Consider the following 13373-nt stretch of genomic DNA (forward strand, 5'->3'; position numbering starts at 1 on the left):
AAGGAGGGATGAACGTTCCTCTGCTATTGGACCCTTTCAGAGGAAACGACACATTGTCAACAAGTGTCAGGTGAACAGGAAGCTGTTTCAAGGACGACACACAACGTGAGCTGTGACAGGTTCGTGAGGACACACCCCAAGCACGCATGCAGGTTTTCTGCGGGTGCCAAGAACAACTGTTGCCATGGATGCTATGTCCTTGACACCAGCCTGGGAACGGGTAAAACCAGACAGATGAATAAATAGAAGCCAGACCAAAGCACTGCAGACAAGTTCCCTGGTCTTGCTCACATGACGGCTCTTTCCCCAAGAAGCAGCATGTTCCTTCACTTGCTTTTGATACTAGTTTGACTTGGCATAGGATTGACTATCTTCATGGTAGATGTCAGGAAATCTGGGGTAATGTTTGAAAGCCACTCTTCCTGCAGGCAACACCTGGCTTGCTAAGTGTCAATGTGCCATTGTAGCATGTCACTTTATCAATAAATAGAACTCACTGTAAGACAATACCAGGTTCTTGGGAAACTCAGGGTCTGACATGTTCCTACCTCAATATGAGGCCAAGAAAAAGGAACCCAGACTCATTAAGCTCAGAATATTCATTTCATTTACCACCTGCTAACTGGCTTTCCTACTTTTAAAGGACATTTAGTGAATAAAATCTTTGTTAGTATAGCAATAGGACAGAGACTTTTAAACAAGCCAATGAGAAAAATCACTTACAGTTTTCATACCAGGCATACTTCTGACAGGCTATGTATAAATATGTCTTTCAGCCCTGAACACCATGCACTCCAGTGTGAAATACTGTGCTCTATATTAGCAGGAGACACAAAGTTCCACTCACTTCGAAACACAGGTTCCTGTTTACACATTCACGTTCCACATGAGCCCACGGTCTAGTGGGTGAGCATAAAGCTGGGTCTGACAGCATCTGAGAACTCACAGGTTTCCTCAGCTCCTGACAGGTCCTGAGTTCTGGAAAGTTATTTAAATTATATCTCAGTTGCTTTAATTCTGGAAGAGGGTACAGAGATGACTGCCCATTTATAGCTACAGCCAAAGTCACTAAACTATGAACAGTTCCAAATGGCTCAAGCTGCAAACATAAAATTAATCTGTTCGCCTCACAGGTGTGATTTTTAATTTATCCTCAAATACCAAACCAACCCACAAACCTCCCACCAGAGAAAGTCTCTAGCAGTTAGTGTGTAAAGTGTCTTAAGGCACTTCTTATCGCATGCGTTTCACAGCCAATGTGTTGAAGTTCCTTTATGTACTTGTTAAAAGAACATAATACTATGCAAATGTTAAGTCATACAAAAGCCGAGCCAAGTCACCTGTACAGAGCACAAGCAGGATCATATAACCTAGAGGAATGCTGGCAAGGCTGAGAATGCTCCAGGTATCTGTAAACGTAGGCTGCCCATTCCAAATGGATAAAATGTACAAATGTGTCTCCTGATATGCACCGTGAAAGTCAGGAATACAGGGACCCAGTGTCTTAGCAGGCTGCTCTAAGCCAGAGACCGCCAGAGCAGACCAAAGGTTAAGTAAAATGTTATCAGTCTAAGAAACAGAAATAAAGGGCACGATGACCTCATAAATTCCAACTTTAATCAGAATAATAAAATGCTTTCCTATAGTGGTCAAAGAAAAGGATAAATAGTCACCATTACCATTTTTGGACATTAAAGGCTAACTTAGTGTACTGCAAAGGAATGCAAACAGGGTCCTACTTCCCAGGTTCTGGGATGAAACTAAAACATTTTCATAGGGGTGACTTATTAAACTAACACGGCTTGAAAACTACAGCAAAGGAGCACAGGAATAAAGGTGCACATACAACTTCTGCTGTTCATTTGCAGGGGCAAGAGCCCCTGGTTTGCCCAAATAAGGGCATAGATGCACGCACACATACACATGCAAGTAAATTTAAATTTTTAAAAAATTTTATTATTATTATTATTTTTTTTTTTGAGAGAGAATGAGAATTGGTATGCCAGGGCCTCAGCCCCTACAATTGAACTCTGGATGCTAGCACCACCTAGTGGGCATGTGAAACCTTGTGCTGGCCTCACCTTTGTGCATCTGGCTTACATGGAATCTGGAGAGTTGAACATGGGTGCTTAGGCTTCACAGGCAAGCGCCTTAACTGCCAAGCTATCTCTCCAGACCAAATAAATTAAGTTTTTAAAATAAAAGCATTCACTATATATTGTTGGACAGGGCGGGCCATGCATATAATCCTAGCCATTGGCAGGCTGAATAAGGAGAATTATGTTGAGTTTAAGCTCAGCCTGTGATACATAGTGAATTGGGGGCCAGCCTAGACTATAGTATGAGATTCTGTCTCAACAAACAGAATAAATAAATAAGTAAGTGCTCGCTTCGGCAGCACATGTACTAAAATTGGAACAATACAGAGAAGATTAGCATGGCCCCTGTGCAAGGATGACATGCAAATTCATTAAGTGTTCCATAGTTTTAAAATTCTACTTCCTAAAAGGCAGACCAAATGGCTGAACCTTCACTAGACCCTTACAGGAAACACCTGAACCACAAGACACTGGAGAGCGTAGGATCAAGACTAAACTAAATCTTCTACATCTTCCTCCCTCCCTCCCTCTCCCCCAGGCCCCCCTCTCTCTCCTCTCTAACTCTTGTATATTAGTTATGTTTTTCCTCATTTTCTTAGTGGGCACTGACCTGTAACCCCCACTACCAGCATGGGGCTATCATCCATAATGAGCTTTTGATCAGAGAAACCTACAAGGTTTCCTAAAACAATGACAGACTTCTGTCAGAGTACTTGATGACCCACCAAAGGTCAGTGGTAAGACCCTATTGCTGAAGACTCCATACGCAGCTGACATGTAAAATGGAATGACATGGCTGGAAGCCAGGAGAGAGTCAGTCCCCAGACTGTCAGCATGTCTAGGGCCAGAAGGTACTACATGGGCGACTGGGGGAAATGACCAATATCTGTCCAAGAAACTCATGGTCTAACCTAATTAGCAACAAATAACCTGGTGTGATGCCCACACAAGTGCAATAGTGGCACACAGCCATGGTAGGGAACCAACTCCTCTTGATTTGGCTAAGTGATCCCCTCAGTGGTACTAGACCCATAGCTGGAGCTGGGAAACAAGTCCGAACCATATCCAAACATAAGCCCACTCTCCAATATCAAGCTACCATCAATCATGGGGTACAAGAGGGCCTACATCTATTAAACTCTCTATCAAAAAAGTGTTATCTCAATTTTCCGGGTGCTAACTTACTCTCCGTTGAAGAATATGCTTCTTTTTTTCAGATAGATGCAGATCCTAAGGAGAGATCTGCCCCAACATACCTCAAAAGGGGCCTGACTGAAACTAGAGAAAATTGGCAAAACAAGCAAGGGTGCTGTTTTCCTGATGAACCGGATACTAGCACAAAGGGGAAGGAGACCAACACAGAGAAAAATCAACTCCTACCAAAGCAGAGAGCCAGAGCCTCAGAGGCCCCCAACATCACAGCACTGAAGCAGACCAAAAATGAACCCAACATGGCTCAGGGAAATTTTGCGGAAGAAGGGGCAGAAAGAATGACAGAGTCACATGTTGGGTCATGATATGCACAGACATTTATCGTACCAATAACTATGGACTAACTCCACAATGCACAACCCATTTATATCAACAAGGAGGGTCCATTGGGAGGGGGTAGATCATGGATGAGCCTAAACAATGGCACCCAACTGCCTGTATTTGCTGAAAAGAAAACTAATCAATTAAATTAAAAAAATAAGTTAAATAAAAAGCTATCTAATGAGCTGCTGTCAGAAAAGAAGCTCTGATTGGTGAAAATGGATTCCTCCGGGGAGTTTTGCCTTTCCATGTTTTACCCTATGTACTCGGGGAAGCTTTGTTTTCCCACATTTTAAAGCATGCTGGGCTTCATTTAAACTGGTTAAAGTAAGTAAGCTCTCTTTCCAAGTGAAAACCTTAAATTTTTGTTTGTTTACTTTTTGGTATGCAGGCAGGGACAACTGCTCTTTTGATTTAGTAATCACATTCAGCTGATGAAGTATGATTGTTAGCAGTGTCACTAGGAAACTTAGGTTGTCAGGTGACCAGAAGCAGCAGCAGCATAGTGCTCAGTCGTGGAAAGGTGTCCTCAATGAATGGCTCATATTCTGGTGCAGTGTTTGATGTTCAAAACAAAATGTTACAATAATAAACTAACATAACTGTGAAAAAAAAAAAAAAGAAAAGAAGCTCTGATGAAATTGCAGGTTAAATCATGCTCTATCCTGGATTTTTTTTTTTTTTCTTCAATGTAGGGTCTCACTGTGGTTCGTTTGCATTGGCTGAAGGCCCTGACATACCCATTCTTTCTCTCCCTCTCTGAATTAATTAATTAATTAATTTTTTATTTCTACCTCATTTTTGAGGAAATCATAGTGCTTCTTTGAGGGGGTTCCTAATTAGTAAAAGAAGATTTTTTAAAAAAAATCAACACTTAGCCATCCTAAAGTGGTTTTCTGAAAGCCAAAACAAAGGTCACAATGAAATGCTTTGTAGTAGCAAAACGCTTCCTTATGGGAAATCAGCACACAGGTCTATGGGAAGGAAACAAAACTGTTTTAAAAACAAAAAAGGTGTTCACCAAACTGGAGAAATAGCTTAGTGATTAAGGTTCTTGCCTGCAGAGCCAAAGGACCCAGGTTTGATTCCCCAAGACCCATATAAGCCAGATGCACAAGGTGGTACATGTGTCTGGAGTTTGTTTGCAGTGGCTGGATGCCCGGGTGTGCCCATTTTCTCTTTCTCTCTCTACCTGCCTCTTTCTCCCTATCTCAAATAAATTAAAAAATATATTTTTAAAATAGGCGTTCACCTTTGAGAGTTCCAGGGAAGGGTGTGGACACATGGTAATGTGTACATACAAGTGTGCTATCTACGAGAGCAATGGAACATCCCTGTTTCAGAGTCCCAGGTGGTGCTGAACCAACGTCACATTTCCAATTTTTCCAATTCTAGGGCTCTTCCCATCCTTCTTCCATCCTTCCCTCCCTTCCTTTTCACTTCTCTTCCTTCCTTCCTTCCTTTTTCTTTCTTTCACTTTGCTCTTGTTTCAAGAATTTGACTGAAATATCTCAAACTGATTTTAGATCATGGAATATCTACATCTGCCTCCTGCTGGTGACATAAATGGCTGTCAGAGTTTATTTAAAACAATCACTACTAGTGTGTGTGTGGGGGGGCGGAGTACTGCTGAGACAGAACTTTGTAAAAGAAGCTTAGTGGTGTGCCCTATTTGGCAATGGAAGGAACAGTTGGGGACAAAACGCACGGACACAACAATGGAAGGCAGTTTGATTGGCTTCACTCACTGAAGCAAAACTTGGACAAAACCCCTTGTTATTCAAAGCAGATGCTGATTTTGTAACATGCATTTCAGTGATGGGCTGTTCCAATTTTCTTTTATTTTAAATATGCAATATTACAAAGCAAGCACATTACTACTTTAATAAAAGCACACTTGAAGTCTACAAAGTTGGTGTGAAAAACAACTGAACATAGGAAATCTGCTTTCAAAAGTTTATTGTCAAGCCTGGCGCGGTGGTACAAGCCTTTAATCCCAGCACTCGGGAGGCAGAGGTAGGAGGATCACTGAGAGTTCGAGTCCACCCTGAGGCTACATAATGAATTCCAGGTCAGCCTGAGCTACAGTGAGACCCTACCTCAGGAAAAACAAGTTTATTGTCCATAGCATTTTTTACTTCTTTTAATCATGTGACAAAAGAAATGTCACAGCAAGCTTAAGAGAGGATCAGTTAGGGGCAGCAATGAAATTACCTTGTAATGATAATGAGCCTTAAATCTTCATTACTTTCAACTTGAAGGATCTGACCAGCAGGCAAACAGTGCCGAGCTCATCCATGCACAGCAGGAATGGAGGCTGGTCCCTCAAGATGGCAGTCACGTAAGAAGCAGGCAGGGGAAGCAGACCACAGAGACCCAAGGTGCTTAGGCACTGTTCTCTGCACTCATTAAAGATTTTTACAAGCACAGAACATGACAATCTTTCTCTTTAAAATGATGTATCCATACTTCTTGTCAGAGGAATGATCCAGAAAGGTCAGAGCATCTCTGGTAAGAAACGGAGTGAGGTTGGTCCTAGGCAGGCATGAAAGCAGAACACAGAGAATGGAGCGCAGAGACCTGACCTTTACTCTGGCCTCTGGCCACACTCCAGAAAGGGAAGGCGAGGCCTCCTCTAACTGTGGAGTTTTATGGAGGTGGTGGCTTAGATTCCACGAGTCCATACCAATGGACTGCTGTCCTACAGGCAATGACGCGGAACTTCCACCATTTCTGCTGCTTTGCAGAGGAAACTTCAGCTTTTCAGAAATGGGAAGGATACCACTTTCGTTTTTATAACCTGGACCAAGCAGGCAGGGTGGCTCTTCATAGTACCAATGGCAAAGACACTAAACAAATGCCTATATCCTAACTCTCCCACTCCCTTTTTATTCCCCTGGAAAGGGCATGTGGCTCTGAGGAGTGGTCACCAAGAGCCGCTGAAAAGTAGTCATGACACCCCATCATTGTTAAAAGATGGCATGTTCTTCTCCATCCTCTTATGATGCTTCTCCTGTGGATGGCTGAAAAATAAAACTTATATTCAAACAAATTCTGTTTCCCAAACCTACTGTGGACAGAACACCATGGTAAGCTTCTGTATCCACTCACCTCCTGCAATGCTACGAGCCTCGGCATGTGTGTACAGCCCATGTAAGCATGAAGGTTATAGAAGTGAAGCAACTCGCTTAAGCTCTAGGCACCAGCTCAGCAGCAGACCTAGGTTTAGGCTACTTTTTCTAGCACTTTCCACAATACCTGTGACTCTCAAAGGTTTGTTATTCAGCTGACTAGAACCATGCAAGCAACATTGGTGAAAATAACTGGATCCTTATATAAGATATAAACATATCCTTATAATTACGATTCTCATAAAATCAGTGGTAAAGATGGGGCTTTTCAGTTTGTCTACCTGAGGAAGTTTTTGCCAAAATTCTATTTTTTCCTTCTAAAAATCTTTGCTCCAGTTTTCAGATGTTTACTATTCTTCATTCTCTTGTGAGCAAAGGTTAAATACCCACAAGCAGAAGAGAAGGACAATAGAAAATTAACCAAGCAGGAGCAACTCTCCATAGCGAGGCTCACTAAAGTAAAAGGCCAATGATGAAACTAGAGGACTTGATACTTCTAGCTCATGGCCCGCCCACAGCTGGCTAGCCTTCACTTCCTGGCTACCACCTGCCTCATTCACCTTCTGGAAGAATAGGCACCTGACCAGGTGGAGAATGCTGCTTTCTGAATTGAACACAAATACCCCTTACATTCCAATCTGAACACAGACTGAAAATCAGAGCCTATTGCAGCCAGGCTCCTTGCCAGCTCTGTTTGCCTGCCATCTTCTGCTGGTGGGAAGGCTTTGTGAGGTCAGGACATTCCAAAGAAGTCTGTCCTCAGCCAAGGAATATATTCCTATCTGCTGTCCTTAACATACAGACCAAATTGCAGAGCCTCCTTAGGCAGACTGGACAAAGCATGACAAACTTCATTTTCCTGGTGGCCTTTCATAGAGATTTTATTGGCAGCTTCAAGATCTGGAAAATAAAACTGAAGGCAACAGTTCTGCTCTTGAGGAACTCAAGTCTGACGTGGGATAACTCTTCAAATACTCTCTAAAAGATAACTGTGGTATTAGGTGGTACGAGTGGAAACACAGAGGTGTACAAGATGCTAGAGAAAATAGGACATAGAGGCTGAGCTGAGGCTGTAGGAGTACACATTCGTATGACTGAGGTTCTCGTTTCAATCCCTAGTGCCACAAAACAAAAAGAAGAGGGAGAGAAATCAGAAGGGGACATTGACAGGATAGGGGAACTAGGAACATTTCCTCAAAGGGGCCATATGAACAGGGCTTACAGGCTAAATAGGTGAAGTAGAGATGAAGTGACATTACCAAGAGAAACAATAGTGTGTTTAAAAACTCAGAGTGGAGCTGGAGAGATGGCTTAGCAGTTAAAGTGCTTGCTTGCAAAGCCTGAGGACCCATGTTCGACTCCCCAGATCCCATATAAGCCAGACCTACAAGGTAGTGCAGGCACAAGATTGCACAAGTGTACAAGGTGGCACATGCATCTAGAGTTTGATTATAGTAACTGGAAGCCCTAGCTTGCCAATTTTTTCTCTCTCACTCTCACTCTTAAAAGGCCAGTTTGTTGAGCTTTCCACCCTCATAATATTTAAAAAAAAAATACTCTTAGTGATGAAGTGGCCTAGAATCTATGGAGTCAATAAATTAGCATTTTGTGTGAAGGGAGGTGGGAATAGGTAAAGAAGGTGTCTCAGATTGTTACAAGGGTCTTTAAAAGACTGAAGTTTAAAACTAAGCAGTAATATGTGTGAGTGTTTTTTTAAGTAATCCTGGAAAACATGCTATGAGTCGATAGGAATCTACATCAATGCTGTGCAAAAGAAATAAAAGGTGAGCCATGAAGTCAAGCCACATGTATAATTTTAAATTTTCTACTAGCCACATTAAGAGTAGAAAAAAATGCAACTAACTTAATAATATATTTTAAACTCCCAAATTCAAACTATTATCACTTAACAGATAATCAATACCTTTAAAATGATGGAAGGGATAGTTGATATTTTTCTTTTGGTACTAATTCAGGTACACTCACACTACACATCTTAATTTAGTCAAATACCAGATGTGGGTAGTGGTTACTATCCTCGACTGTATAGCTCTGGGTGAACCAAACACATGCTCTGGACAAGAGGCTGGAGCCAGTAGTCCAGGCAGGTGTTTTTGGCCTCATGTTAAAATGGCACTGAAATGCAATTTTAAAACATGTCACTTTAGAAACTTGGTTTGAACAGATAATAACTTACATGGTCCAAAAATCTAAACAATATACAAAGTACAATAAAGAGTACTGTCCCCATCCTGCTACTGTCCACCACTCCTCATGCATGGCATCCTCTCTACCCACCTGTAAAGGCAAGCACTAGACTCTGGGTGATGGTTATCTGCATATGGGCATCCCCAGTGCTTCTGCACATGGGCTTAGCAGATATGGACACCGCAAACCTTGTCTCCTATCTACACCAAGAGGACCACACTACGTATTCTGCTGTACACCTTCTGCTTTCAGTTAACAACTCTTCTTGGCAATCTTTTCATATCAGTATGTAAAGAGTTTCTATGTTCTTTCTCTTTAAATTGCCACACAGTGTTCCACAGTATGGATGGATCATGGTTTATTTAACCAATCTTCCACTAATGGATATTTGAACCATTTCCAATCTTTTCTATTACAAACAATGTTCTAATGGAAAACCTCCTATGTGCATCACTTTACATATATTCAGAAATATTGGCAGGAAAAACTGCCAGTATCAGGCTGTTGGGCCAAAAGGTAGCTACGTACTCCTCATAGATATTGTCAGTGCAGCCTTCATAGGGGCTGTGCCATTTACGCTCTCCACAGAAGTGCAGCATCGATCTTCCCACATGTGGTCAACGAAGCACAACTATCCTACTTCAGAATTTTTGCCAATCTGATACAATGAAAAGTGCTACTTCAGCATAGCTTAAAATGAATGTATTTTCTTAGGCTTAAAAAAATGGCAATGATATGGTGGTGCATGCCTTTCAGGTGGCTGAGGGAGGATCACTGTGAGTTTGAGGTCGGCCTGGAACTATGGAGTGAGTGAGTACCAGGTCAGCCTCGGCTAGAGTAAGATCCTGCCTCAACAAAGAAAACAAAACAAAACAAAACAAAACAGGACATTTCTTGTGTGAATAATCTGCTCTTGTTCTTGGTCCCATTTTCCTGTTGGCCTGCAAAATCTATCTCATACTCATTTTAGGAGACCTTTATAGAGAGAATCACATGTGTTTTGAATTTTAGTGTATTTTTATTTATTTATTGTGGTGGGGAAGAGGGCAGCAGAACCTCCAGCCACTGCAAAAGCACTTCAGACACATGTGCCCCTTTGGGCATCTGGCCTATGTGGATACTGGGGAATTGAACCTGGGTCCTTAGGCTGCACAGGCAAACATGTAACTGCTAAAACACCTCTACAGCCCCAAATTTTAGTGTATTTTTTATCATGTAAAAATGTTTTATTTGGGCTGGAGAGATGGCTTAGCGATTAAGGCATCTGCCTGCAAAGCCAAAGAATCCTGGTTTGCTTCTCCAGAACCCACGTAAGCCAGATGCACAAGGGGGCACATGCATCTGGAGTTCGTTTGCAGTGGCTAGAAGCCCTGGCATGCTCATTCTCTCTCTCTCTCTCTCTCTCTCTCTCTCTCTCTCAAATAAATAAGTAAAAAATATTTTTAAATGTTTTATTTGAATTAGTCAAATTTATTGATTTTTTTTCCTTTTATGTCTTTTGAATTAAGAATCACAGATAAAAAGTCCTTCAACTTCAAGGTTATAAAGGATTTTGCCCATGTTTTCTCATTGTCTTTTTATAATTTTAAGCAGATATAAATATATTCATGTTTCTTTCTTTAGTTTGTTTTATTGTTGCTTTTTGTGGTAGAGTCTCACTGTAGTCCAGGCTGACCTGGAATTCACTATGTAGTCTCAGCATGGCCTTAAACTCACTTGAACTCTCCCAAGTGCTGGAATTAAAGGCATGTGCCACCAGGCCTGGTTTATACTCATATTTCTAAGCCCTTGTTTAAAATCCCAATTTGGGACTGGAGAGATGACTTAAGGCACTTGCCTGTGAAGTCTAAGGACTTAGGTTTGATTCCCCTGTACCATGTAAGCCAGATGTACATAGTAACACATGTATCTGGACTTCATTTGCAGTGGCTAAAGGCCCTGGTACACCAATTCTCTCTACACCCCCCAATAAATAAATACTTAAAATATATTTTAAATACCAATTTGGAGACTGGAGATGTAGTTCAGTGGGATTACCTAGTGTCTGTAGACCCCAAGCTTGAGCCCAAGTATCAACAACACAATAACAAAAGCAATTTTTACTTCTTACAACTGAGATAGGCTGGGCATTTTCTAAATTGCCATCCTGATTTCACCTTCCTGTTTTTTCCTTGTCAGAATTCTTTTGACTGTCATGTAATGAACTGGTCAAGCTGGAGTTCAGTTGAATAGTATGAGAAATAGAAATTAACCTCATATATGTCCAGGTAGCTATCCACTTAGCCCAAAACCATATGTGAAAAGATTTATTCCCTAAGAACCCACAACTTTACAAATGTTTCTATTTGTAAAAACACAGCAACCTGTGTTTTTTAAATGGAGGGCTCTAAGTCTCTGGTCTGTGCACTGCACAGATAGAGGTAGAGATGCTATTCAACTGCTTGTAGAGGCTGCAAGTTTTGCACAAATGCATTCATCATATGATCATATCTTTCAAACACATACTTGACTTGACATACAGACCCAAATTCAGATTTGGAGGGCATTAAATTTTTTCACAATTAATTTGCTTAAAGGGGAAGCAATATAACACAGAGTCAGGTAAAACTCTTATCAGTGACAGAATCCTGTTTTACTCAAGTTCACTTGATGTGACGATCAGTGTGGAATTAAAGAGAATTGTGACACAGAAAGGAGGCAGAAATTAGGAAGTGGAATTTGAAAATGGTTCATATCAGCTGGAAAATTAAAAGATCTGATCTTTTCATAGAGAAGTAAAAATATAGAACGCTTCAGGATTTGTGTGCCATTCATGCACACAGCCATTCCCATCTTCCTTTTATAGGTTGAATTTTAAGGCATATGGTATAAAGCAAGCAAACATTATAGCATTTTTTTAACAAGGTGTTGGCACTTATAATTGTTTCTAGTTCCTGTAGTTACTTGATACTTCATGATATCAGCAAGTTAAACTCTTTGAGCCCACAAAATTTTCTGTCCTGCTCTTCTTATCATTTGCTCCCAAACTATGAAATTCAGGGCTTCTCAGCCTCCTCTGGCCAGTGGTGGACTGCCTATGATGGAAGCCATAGTTACCTGAAAGAGGCAGCTGGTATATCCAAGTAGTAGGAAGATAGAAATGCAATAGACAGTATCTATATTGCAAAGTAGGAAATTACCGGGTGATAGGCATAAATTGGCATGGGGCAGAGAGAGGTCAAAGTCATGTACAAAACCATGAAATAGTGTGTATATGTCAAGATCTTGACTTGAACTACATTTCAGTATCTGTATGACCCACACATAACTTGAGGGGAATGTGTGGCTACTTTTCACCCCACCCTCATGATCACTTTGATGGTAACTGGTGCTCAATAATGCTTCCTGAGTCTCCTAAAAGTTAAAAGTCAGTTTATCTTTCGCTCAAGCTAAAAAAAGTCAAACTTAACAGAAGCATAGCTGTGTACATTTGGCCAATGTCGATAAAAAAAAGCTGCCTGGTGGTATGTTTCTCTTTGGAGCCCAGAAGAACTGATAGCACTTAATTGGGAAAAACATATGAACTCCACATACATCAGATTACACACCATTAAGGGGTTGTTTTAGGCAGCTGAGCCATGCGTCACAATTAAGTATGCATCTTCAACTTATAAATACCCCTCACTGTCATGGTCTTCTGGTGTGGCCAACTCCTGTAACCTTAGCAGCTATCAAACTTCTCTCCCAAGCTAGACCTACAGGATGGGTTGATGCAAATATTCACATGGAAAGAAAAGGTTTCAAGATTTAAAACTGTCTGTTGCATGTATTTAATAAACCTTCAAATAATAGTTTTTGACCTAGCAGCCCCAGGAACTGTTTATTTATGCATAATTAATGAACTGTTAATATCAGGGGGAAATGAAACCATTGTAAGCTCCAACTTTAAATCTTCTGCTATCTGTGGTGTCCTTCAGAAAAGAATAAAGCATGCCTGAGCCGAGAGCAAACGGCCTGTTGGCCTTTCCATGGGGCTCCCAGCAACTCACTGCTTCCAGCTTCTCCTCCCATTCTTCCCCTAGGGCAGAACAACTTCTACCTGACCCACACATGTAGCCCACCATGTCTGAAGCACAACAGCTCATGTGCTCATCTGGACCCTGCCTACCAAAGCTCTGCCACTGTGACCCGGGTCAGCTTGACACGAACTGCTGACCCAGACCAGAAGCTCTTTAGGACTCTTCTACTGCAAACTGGAATTGGTTCCTGAAACTGGGGCGAGGCAGGGCTATGGAGCAAGATTTAAGGGGCTCTTCCCAGATGTGCAGAGGAGGAGGAAACAGGCTGGAAGACAGCTGGGCCTGAAATGCTTGGCTTGCCTTCCATCAGCACTCCAGGTCTGGACAGACAGAAAACAGGTCAC

The 13373-nt window shown here is 41.5% G+C and overlaps 1 protein-coding gene and 1 non-coding gene across 2 annotated transcripts in view; one reads left to right on the forward strand and one right to left on the reverse strand.

Moving 5' to 3' along the window:
* The window catches only part of Jazf1 (JAZF zinc finger 1), a 336912-nt gene that overhangs the window by 259715 nt on the left and 63824 nt on the right, over positions 1-13373 (reverse strand). The window lies entirely within an intron of this gene.
* Positions 2383-2489, forward strand: LOC123455493. Its single transcript, XR_006633954.1, has one exon. It is a non-coding gene; the product is annotated as a U6 spliceosomal RNA (small nuclear RNA).

The sequence above is a fragment of the Jaculus jaculus genome, chromosome 16 (genome assembly GCF_020740685.1).
Source record: "Jaculus jaculus isolate mJacJac1 chromosome 16, mJacJac1.mat.Y.cur, whole genome shotgun sequence".
Taxonomy (NCBI): Eukaryota; Metazoa; Chordata; class Mammalia; order Rodentia; family Dipodidae; genus Jaculus; species Jaculus jaculus.